Below are 11,560 nucleotides of genomic sequence, written 5' to 3' on the forward strand. Positions count from 1 at the left end.
CATTTCGTTTGATATCACTTGTTTCAATCTTCTTAAGATATAGTTACCTTCTCATATAGTATCATTATATCTCTTGATATAAGAATGTGATGAATTAGTAGCAAAGCAATAAAACTGCCTCCGAAGATAACTATTTTAGCCACTACCTTCATTTTCACTTTTGATCACAGCTTACCAACCTTTAAATCTCAAAACCTACATGACATGTACCATAGTCAATTATGAGTGCCATTACTTTCACCATTACTATCATCATTCTCATGCAATGTATCATCTTACTGAGTAGTATAAATTTTGCTTCAGTTTAGATGTTTAAAAGAGTTTTTATTAATATTCTAAAATAATTTTTGTACTGAGTAATTTTGCTCCATTTTCTGGAAGACAGACTGGACAGAATTAATAAAAGCAATATAGAACCATATAAAGTTGTTTTACATTTCATTTCGTTTAGCATCTTAAAGCATATAAAAATTTCATGTTATGTACAAAGAGCTCCAGAGGAACACAATAAGTGAAGAAGCATTCATGGAAAACAGCAGAGCAATCTATCGTTCAGAGTTATTATCATCCAGTACATTAAAACCATAACATACACTTCAAAATATACAAGGAAATAAATTTCAATAGGTCACAATTTGGGTGTAGGTAATTCGCTTATTGCACAATGTCTTCCTCTTCATTCTTTCCCTGGGCTTATCCCACGTTTTCAGCATGGTGAACTGAATTTGGATTATTTAGTGGTAAAGGCTAGACAAATACCTTTCTTGTCGCCACCTCTTCCCTCCAGGGATGGAATTTGTGTATCCCATACGTCTCCACCTACGTAGCTTTATCCACGTGGAAGTGTGAGAATGTTTTCGAAATATTTGTGAAGTGCGTAAACTACGCGCAACGTGGGTACCTAGTCAGATATGAGAAACTGCCTAAAAATCGAACCCAGACTGATTGGCACACTGGCTCTTGTCTCTCAGCTGCTAGGTGAATTCCATGCAGGAGCGGCGTACCTCCCAGGAAGCTGCTTGTAACCTACCTGGCCATTTTTTGTGTAAAACTGTTTATTGGACACAAAAACAATTAAGTGCAACGGTATACAAGCGTTGATGCGAAACTGGAGCACTACTAACACTTCCTCCAGAGTATTTCACAATACAAAGAATAACTGGAATAAGATATATAAAACAAATATAATTCCACTAAAGCAGGAATACAGAATGGCAGATTCTTTTTCTCTTTATTGATATTCCGCATGACAGCAAATCTTCCCGATTGGTTGTGGTTGGGTAGTGTCGCCCCTTCTATGACGTTAAAATTTCGTGGATATCTTTCTTTCTTACTTCTGGAACTACCCTCCAGCCCTCCACCATTTGAAATGCGTTACTGAAGTTCTGTAAAACAGCCATGTTTCGGAGAGAGCAATCGTTCTTGTTGTTATTTTATCGTCATCATTTCTAAGTCCCAGAAGTGACTCAAGCCTAAGAAAAATGGTTCAAATGGGAGCACTATGGGAATTAACTTTTCAGGTCATCAGTCCCCTAGAACTTAGAATTACTTAAACCTAACTAACCTAAGGATATCACACACATCCATACCCGAGCCAAGATTCGAACCTGCGACCATAGTTGTCACCCAGTTCCAGACTGTAGCGAACAGAACCGCTCGGCCACACCGGTCGGTTCATGTCTAAGAAATCTTGATGAGGTTCACATGGTTAATAACGTATAAGAAAAGTACCTGACCTGAACTCACTAAGAATACAACCAAATCTTAAACAAAGAAATACTGAATCAGTTAGGCATATTGGTGTGTAGTCCTTTATTATTTTCCAGTACTGGTCTGTACCTATAAGAATTTCTGTAGGGCGCTAGTGCTCTGCATAATTGGGATCAGCCAACTGGAGCTTATGGATGGTAACATCTTGTGGAACAGCTGAAAGTAATGAGAACATGTTCCTACTTTCAAAGGTGGAGAAAGACGAGGTATTTTATTCAAACTCCTGTCAACATGAAGCGAACAGATCTGTTGTTTGATGGCGTGAAATGTGACGACTTAAACCCTACGTCAGTTAATAGCTGATGGGTGGTAGTGGTAGGGCAAAGGATCCTGGCGCATTTTGTTTGTGCATGTTGCATACATCCAGCGGCAAGTATACAGTCATGGAAAAATTATCTCCTTCCCCTTACCTTAACCTATTGTTCTGCTAAGTGGTTTATGATCCCCTGGGACTGATTTATGACCCCTTGGGTGTTGATTTCTGTCCCCTGAGTATAATCTGTCCTTCGGAGAAACCACCAACTCCATTCCCTCCCCCTTGTCCTCCCTCACCCTCCTGGGAAATGGGACAATACTTTTTGTCTCCCCTCACAGTTCAGTTCTGAACCATTTTCATCCTGCTGGGAAATCCTCCAAACCTCCTCTCCCTTCCCCTCCACACCTGGAAATTGGGGGGGGGGGGGGGGAAGACTCAGCAGTCCTGAGCTCTTGGTGTGGAAGGATCTCAAAGTATGAAATTAAAATCAGTGTCAACTGATGTAATAATACACTCCTAGAAATGGAAAAAAGAACACATTGACACCGGTGTGTCAGACCCACCATACTTGCTCCGGACACTGCGAGAGGGCTGTACAAGCAATGATCACACGCACGGCACAGCGGACACACCAGGAACCGCGGTGTTGGCCGTCGAATGGCGCTAGCTGCGCAGCATTTGTGCACCGCCGCCGTCAGTGTCAGCCAGTTTGCCGTGGCATACGGAGCTCCATCGCAGTCTTTAACACTGGTAGCATGCCGCGACAGCGTGGACGTGAACCGTATGTGCAGTTGACGGACTTTGAGCGAGGGCGTATAGTGGGCATGCGGGAGGCCGGGTGGACGTACCGCCGAATTGCTCAACACGTGGGGCGTGAGGTCTCCACAGTACATCGATGTTGTCGCCAGTGGTCGGCGGAAGGTGCACGTGCCCGTCGACCTGGGACCGGACCGCAGCGACGCACGGATGCACGCCAAGACCGTAGGATCCTACGCAGTGCCGTAGGGGACCGCACCGCCACTTCCCAGCAAATTAGGGACACTGTTGCTCCTGGGGTATCGGCGAGGACCATTCGCAACCGTCTCCATGAAGCTGGGCTACGGTCCCGCACACCGTTAGGCCGTCTTCCGCTCACGCCCCAACATCGTGCAGCCCGCCTCCAGTGGTGTCGCGACAGGCGTGAATGGAGGGACGAATGGAGACGTGTCGTCTTCAGCGATGAGAGTCGCTTCTGCCTTGGTGCCAATGATGGTCGTATGTGTGTTTGGCGCCGTGCAGGTGAGCGCCACAATCAGGACTGCATACGACCGAGGCACACAGGGCCAACACCCGGCATCATGGTGTGGGGAGCGATCTCCTACACTGGCCGTACACCACTGGTGATCGTCGAGGGGACACTGAATAGCGCACGGTACATCCAAACCGTCATCGAACCCATCGTTCTACCATTCCTAGACCGGCAAGGGAACTTGCTGTTCCAACAGGACAATGCACGTCCGCATGTATCCCGTGCCACCCAACGTGCTCTAGAAGGTGTAAGTCAACTACCCTGGCCAGCAAGATCTCCGGATCTGTCCCCCATTGAGCATGTTTGGGACTGGATGAAGCGTCGTCTCACGCGGTCTGCACGTCCAGCACGAACGCTGGTCCAACTGAGGCGCCAGGTGGAAATGGCATGGCAAGCCGTTCCACAGGACTACATCCAGCATCTCTACGATCGTCTCCATGGGAGAATAGCAGCCTGCATTGCTGCGAAAGGTGGATATACACTGTACTAGTGCCGACATTGTGCATGCTCTGTTGCCTGTGTCTATGTGCCTGTGGTTCTGTCAGTGTGATCATGTGATGTATCTGACCCCAGGAATGTGTCAATAAAGTTTCCCCTTACTGGGACAATGAATTCACGGTGTTCTTATTTCAATTTCCAGGAGTGTATATTGTTCGACTCAATTTGCATATTCTTTCCTTAATCAGTTTGTTGGAGACAGGGTTCCTCCCCTTCCCTCCCCTCCCGCACTTCCCATGATGTAATAACTAAGCACCAAAGAATGGAAACAGGTGCAGTTTTGGGTTGCCCATGGTTGTGTCAGCCAGCCAGGCACCAGGGGCCCTGTCGTCCACATCTGCCAGCTGGGCACAACCAGCACTGGGTGGAGCACCAAGTGCTGACAGCTCCATGATGGCCGGTGGAACTGCAGCGAGACTGTGTATGTGCGAGGTTCCTGTACTCCATACCGACTGCATGCAGAGAAACCACTCTTGGGGTCTGTACAGCCCACCACAGAAAAACTGCTATTGGAGACCATATAGCCCACCTCAACCACCAGGAGCCACGCATACTGATACCGGTTCGTTTCCTTGTGTGTCTACCTGCCGAAGGGACATCAGTTTGTTCTTGCAGGCCCCAGGGCAAAGCATCAGGAGGAGGCATAACTTGCAAATTCCAGATTCGCGTCCTTTCTCTCTGAAGTGGTGACTTCCTGTTTGTGTGAACATTCATCCCTCCTCAGAATACTGTGTTCCTATTGCCTAATGTTGGGGACAAAGTGGGTGCTGGCACAATTGTGATATCAAAAATGGTACTACCCTATCGAATTAATTGTTTAAAATTTTATGGGAGACAAGGTAGGGGAAAAACTCTGGAAGGTGTAAGTCAAATAGATTGCTGAAAACATTCACCAATACCTTACAATGATTCTTCTTCGTAATAAAACACATTTTCTACAGTTGAGGATCACACACATGCATTGAAAATGAAGTAATTAAATCTCCGCCACATATAATTCGTAGCGTTTTTTATATGTGAGGTCTTGTATGCATTGATGTTTGAGAGTACAAGCACTGTCCTCCATCATAACATTTCCACCTTACATTAAACATATCTGGCGAAAAAGCCTTCTGATCGCACACAGTCGCAGGCGATTTGTATCTACCACTCACGCGAAGCTAAGCCGCAGTTTTTGGTATGCCAAAGCCTCGCGATAACTCATGTCACTTGCTGCAGCACATTGCAATAGAAGAAGGTACAGCTTGAACATATAGTTCTAACTACAATTGTACCCCCGACGTAGGTTCCCAGTTCAAAAAATCCACTTTACCCAGTATGAAATGGTGATGTTGTTGTCCATACACCTCGAATTTCTCATGCGACATGTAGATTCCTCCCTTTTATACGAGTTATTTTCGAAGACAGAAGAAATCAGAGTATACATGCATTTACACAACGCTAAAGTAACGTTACTTGTTGTGAAAATCCTGTACAACAGTATGGCGCAGGCTATATTTCCTCTAAGTATTCCCTCATCAGGTAAAAAAATCGGTTCTCATCAGCTTAATATCCGTTAAGTCCTGTATCTCAGGACTAGAATATTAAACTCATTTTTGACTCATAACAGAGTGCTAAGAGCATGTTCTACCTCTGTTACAGGATATCTCCTCACTCTTGAACTCTGTTAAAGTAGCAAAATGCCTCATCATTTTTGAAGTCTCTTAAGGTGTAAATATCAGGTTGATACTACGTATCACTTTATATATTCGGTAATATAGCTCATTTTATTGAAATGGTCATCTCTCCCTGTGGGATATTGAAATTTCGTTAAAAGATCTCGCTTCAACGAGAAAACGCCTGATTACTGCTCCAATTCGCGAATCATATCTGTGGCACTCTCACCCTCGCTCCCATCCGCTTGGTGACACAGATTGATTGACTAATCGATTAACTAATTAGTTACATTGATCTTGAGAGTCCCTCTTCATGACACGTAACTTTTTTTCTGCAGTAGGATCACACTCGCCAGAAAACCTTTAGAGACATCTCTGTGACATCTTTGCGGTCTTCTCACAGGCTGGGTGGTCACTTCCTCCAATGTCAAAATGGGCGGTAGCCGTCGTCAAATCGCTGAAGATATCCAATGGTAATTACGTACTGTCTGTCGGTTGCCTTGTGGAAGTAAGTCACTTAGAATTCTTGTATACTGCTCCCGAAATAATCCTGCAAAGATCTGTCGGTCTATGGGTGGAGCAGGATGTTTCACTCTCTTCTCCACCCCTGCAATGCCTCGGCCTCCATCCCCACCACCAGCACCAGTCCACATGCGAAGAGCAGCCACTGTCACCATTGTGTCGCAGACCTCCGCCCACACGTCAGTGCTGTACTGATCCTGGACAACACACTGCTCACCATACCGGACAGCTGTTAACGATTCCAGACTCACAAAAGTAGTATTATCCTAAACACTTAAATGTCACTGGTGTAAACACCACGATATCGAACAATATGCTTCCCCTCCTCCAATCTGCAAATCGAACATGTGGGAAAGGCTGACCAAATGAACAATGGCAAAATATTTGGCTGCTGTCCAGCCTATCCGAAAAGTGTGTGAGCCTGCACACCTGGGTTTCCCAAAAACTACAAAAAAATGGTTCAAATGGCTCTGAGCACTATGGGACTTAACATCTTAGGTCATAAGTCCCCTAGAACGTAGAACTACTTAAACCTAACTAACCTAAAGACATCACACACATCCATGTCCGAGGCAGGATTCGAACCTGCGACCGTAGCAGTCCCTCCGTTCCGGACTGCAGCGCCTAGAACCGCAAGACCACCGCTGCCGGCCCTCAAACTACAGCCCTGCAAAAGCATTCCTATTTGTTCCTGTCAAATTCGTGAGAGTGGATGCTTCGAAAACTCAAGTGAGAATCCTTGGAGGGAAGGTAATGTTCTATTCGAGCAACGGTATTGAAAAAATTTAGATAACAGGCATTTGAAGCTGACACCAGAAGGATTCTACCGCCACCAACATCCTTTTCACGTAAAGACTATGTGGGGAGCGTGATGGGGGTAGATGTAAGTCAGAAATAGCATGCTTCGACTAAGTAGTAGGAATGTCGCGTATGAACAGCACGCTAGAAAAAGTGAACCTCTGTCTGCCGTTGTAACTCCTGAACTGTTAAATTCCACCTCATGTAAAATGTGGTAGAAGCAAAGCATCTAAAGACTCGTAGTCAAACCATATATGTTGCAAATGGCTGACGTTAAAAAATGCTATTCTTATGGAGCAGCTGTCTGGAAAATCGCAGTAGCTACCAGTTCTTTTTCCTATAGCTTATGCTTATATTCTTAGAATTTCAAACATCTACTCACCATCTCGTTGGAAACCTACCTTCTTGGTAGTGTGCGTCTCGTGTCATTGCACCGCTGGGTCGCTAGGTATTTTTTCTTCTTCCTAAGAAAATTACATTTCGAAATCAGAAGGGGATTTATATGCATGTATATACCGTGGAAGACTAGTTTTAATAGCACATTTGTTAATGATGGGAGGGAGCCCCACACACACAATAGCACTTTACTTAAATGGCCCTGACAAACCTTTGTTAGCTACGTTACAGATGTCTAATTGCACTGCTTTGCTGTTTGGGCTCTATTTTCATCATAAGCTGATCTCATTTTGAAATTAATTCAAGTTGTATATCTCGAATAGTATACTTTTATACTTCACTTCGTCAGTCAATCTTGTTACGTTGGATGCGTCCATGCTGTGTGCAGACGCAGGAAGATTTGGCCACAGTTCACAAATAGCTCAATGTGCTTTTTGCTATGGTCAGTCGCCTTCAGTCTGCTGCCTCGGGGTGTAGCGGTGGTGTAGAATCTGGGACACCTCAGGTGAGCCCCACAGGCTCTGCTTCTGAGTCACCTCCTTGTGTACCCAATGCGGTGGATCACCCGCACTGCAGGGTGAGTGGCGTGTGGTAATGTGTTCGCGTCACTCGAGGCGGAGGGCCAACGTGGAGACTGGTCACCTGGCCACCACGCCCATTCCCCCTGTGAGTGGAAAGGGGGCCGCTCCTTCAGTAGGGTCCAAGCGGGCACACCTGGAGAGCGTTTGACTTGTATCAGGAGCTCCAACCGGCAGGTAGGGCTGGAAAGAAAGACAATGAGCACTAGGTATGTCTGCCGGTGGACCTTATCCTAGAGATAGAAGTGGCCTTGCCCGTGGCTATCGAGTGAAAGTGTGGACACGACAAAAGGGATAAAAACATGAAGCTGGAAGAAGCACTGAAAGAATGCTAGAAGTTATTGGACACACAAGTGGATACTGAAGATTTCATTTGTGCAGTTTGTAACACTCCCTTATATTCTATTGTTATAGCCCGTTCGTTCGGGCTCTGAATAGCAGCCCAAATTAGATAATTAATTAATGTGACCGTGTACCTAATGGGGCTGGCAATCTGATTGGACTGCTCAGGAGATGTTACATTCCATATTGTCCTTCGCAAATACTGTAATAATGTACTGTCTGGGGGTAAGGAGGACAACAAACACAGCTTCACTAAACAAGACCTATATTCATACCAAAAGCACAAAAATAAGGAGACAGCCACTGCCTTCGTCAATACACTGTTAATAACGGCTAATCTCAACACAGGTTTCTTCGTTACTCATAATCGTCACACGCAACGTACAATCACTGTAATCCAACACTGTAATCCAAATAATGCCGGCGCGGTAGACGCGGAAGTTCAATAACGGCACTTAAATATCACTGAAATCACTCTGTTACTTAAACTTTCTCACTTTCCCGTATAATACTAACACAAAGGGGTTAAACCGCGGCGATGGCCACTCCCTTTGTCGGTAATTTGCATTATTACAATTGCTGGCTTCTGCACAGCTCTGCCCGCCTCGCGGGAACCTATCCAACACCGCACTGCCTACTGACTGACTCCACTCTCGCTCTCGCGACCCGACACACTAATCGATACTTGCCCTGTCGACCTGTGTGAGTGCAAACTTAGTAGTAAGGGCCTGCGGACCCCTTACAAGTTGAACAACAGCCAGCAGTTGGTTGGTTTGGGGAAGGAGACCAGACAGCGAGGTCATCGGTCTCATCGGATTAGGGAAGGATGGGGAAGGAAGTCGGCCGTGCCCTTTGAAAGGAACCATCCCGGCATTTGCCTGGAGCGATTTAGGGAAATCACGGAAAACCTAAATCAGGATGGCCGGACGCGGGATTGAACCGTCGTCCTCCCGAATGCGAGTCCAGTGTCTAACCACTGCGCCACCTCGCTCGGTACAGCCAGCAGTTTGGGACACCAGTTGTGAAGCTTACAGTACCTGGCAGTTAAAACTAAATGCTTGGAATTAAATTATTTGTTCACTCCGACCGGATTTTGAGCAGCAGTCCTTGGTTATGAGGAATAACCTTTGTAAGTATTTAAGCATTATTATATTTATTCGTAGATTAAGGAAAGACAAACCTACGTTTCTAGCATTTGTAGACTTAGAAAAAGCTTTTGGCAATGTTGGCTGGAATACTCTCTTTCAAATTCTGAAGGTGACAGCGGTAAAATACAGGGAGCGAAAGGCTATTTACAATTTGTACAGAAAGCAGGTGGCAGTTATAAGAGTCGAGGGACATGAAAGGGAAGCAGTGGTTGGGAAGGGAGTGAGACAGGGTTGTAGCCTCTCCCCAATGTTACTCAATCTGTATATTGAGCAAGCACTAAAGGAAACAAAAGAAAAATTCAGGGTAGGTATTAAAATCCATGGAGAAGAAATAAAAACTTTGAGGTTCTCCGACGACATTGTAATTATGTCAGAGACAGCAAAGGACTTGGAACGGAATGGACAGTGTCTTGAAAGAAGGATATAAGATGAACATCAACAAAAGCAAAACTAGGATAATGGAATGTAGTGGAATTAAGTTGAGTGATGCTGAGGGAATTAGATTAGGAAATGAGACACTTAAAGTAGTAAAGGAGTTTTGCTATTTGGGGAGCAAAATAACTGATGATGGTCGAGGAGGTAGAGAGGATATAAAATGTAGACTGGCAACGACAAGAAAAGCGTTTCTGAAGAAGAGAAATTTGTTAACATCGAGTATAGATTTAAATGTCAGGAAGTCGTTTCTGAAAGTATTTGTATGGAGTGTAGCCGTGTATGGAAGTGAAACATGGACGATAAATAGTTTAGACAAGAAGACAATAGAAGCTTTCGAAATGTGGTGCTACAGAGGAATGCTGAAGATTAGATGGGTAGATCACATAACTAACGAGGAGGTATTGAATAGAACTGGGGAGAAGAGAAATTTCTGGCACAACTTGACTAGAAGAAGGGATCGGTTGGTAGGACATGTTCTGAGGCATTAAGGGATCACAAATTTAGGATTGGAAGGCAGCGTGGAGGGTAAAAATCGTAGAGGGAGACCAAGAGATGAATACACTAAGCAGATTCAGAAGGATGTAGGTTGCAGTAGGTACTGGGAGATGAAGAAGCTTGCACAGGATAGAGTAGCATGGAGAGCTGCATCAAACCAGTCTCAGGACTGAAGACCACAACAACAACATATTTATTCGTAAATCCCCGCAAGTATAATGTTACTACTACGACCACAGAGAAAACTGAATGCTTGTACTTCTACTTTAAATCATAACCTTATCCTTCTACATTAAGCTTGGGAGGATAACCTTCGTTTTTCTCTATAACAGGAAAAAAATTCGTAAGGTTATGTATTTTTAAAATAGCTGCCACTTATTTACTTTTTTGCTAATATTCACATGGGTGTTAAAACACTAAACAGACTATATCCACTAAACTATAATTATGATAAATAGTAGGTACACGTTCTCGCTTCAGCGGTCATGCCGTTGAGTTCATTTATTTAGATTCTGTTTATTTGCCAAGGTACAGCTCCTGCTTCACAGACAAAATAATCACAAAACTTGTCTCTGAACTGTGTTGCTTTATTTGTTGGCGGTTGACGGTCTTCACTCCATTCATATAAACCCTCGACTGACAAGGTATCTTCAACTTTGAAACCATCACGTTCTCTGACAAAGTTATGCAAAACACAACAACTTCGTATTATGGATTCACGCAAATGAAGGTCAACATTCAATGGTGGGTGGAAAACTCTCCATTTATAGGCTAAGATTCCAAACGTAACACTATATTCCTTCGTGTTCTCCTAAGTCGGTAGTTATATGCATGTTTTTTTATGCTCAAAGATTTACCTGCATAAGGTCTAAGTAGGTTTGTTGTCAAACCGAAACCTTCATCCCGAAAAACCACAAAGGGCAAGGTTCATTGAAACCCTGGAAAGAAGATGGAGCTTAAGGAATATTTAAGGAGACCTCATCTAGTTTTCTCTTAAAAACACTGTCCTTAAACATCGTAGAATCAGCAGACCTACCATATGCACCCACATCCACGAAAATGAATTTGTAGTTGGCATCACACAAAGCGAGTAGCACGACTGAGAGAAAGTTTTTGTAATTATAATACAATGAACGACTTCCAGTTGGCTTGATCACTCGTACATGTTTTCCGTCAATGGCTCCAATGCAGTGTGGGAAGTTGGTTTTTTCGGAAAAATAAGCAGCTGTCTTAAGCCAAAAATCCGTGATGAGGTCTGGAAAGTATTTTCGTCTAACGTTTTTCCCAAATGGCGTCTAAAACCTGTCTTACAAACACTGAGATTGTAGACTGATTTATTTTGTATTGGTAATGTAGATTTTACATCGAAATTCCCGTTC

The 11,560-nt window shown here is 44.3% G+C and overlaps 1 pseudogene; it reads left to right on the forward strand.

Annotated features, from left to right (window-relative positions):
- The first annotated feature begins 5,305 nt into the window (after positions 1-5,305).
- Positions 5,306-5,470, forward strand: LOC126191722 (U2 spliceosomal RNA; annotated as a pseudogene).
- Positions 5,471-11,560: the final 6,090 nt, after the last annotated feature.

The sequence above is a fragment of the Schistocerca nitens genome, chromosome 6, assembly GCF_023898315.1.
Source record: "Schistocerca nitens isolate TAMUIC-IGC-003100 chromosome 6, iqSchNite1.1, whole genome shotgun sequence".
Lineage (NCBI taxonomy): Eukaryota > Metazoa > Arthropoda > Insecta > Orthoptera > Acrididae > Schistocerca > Schistocerca nitens.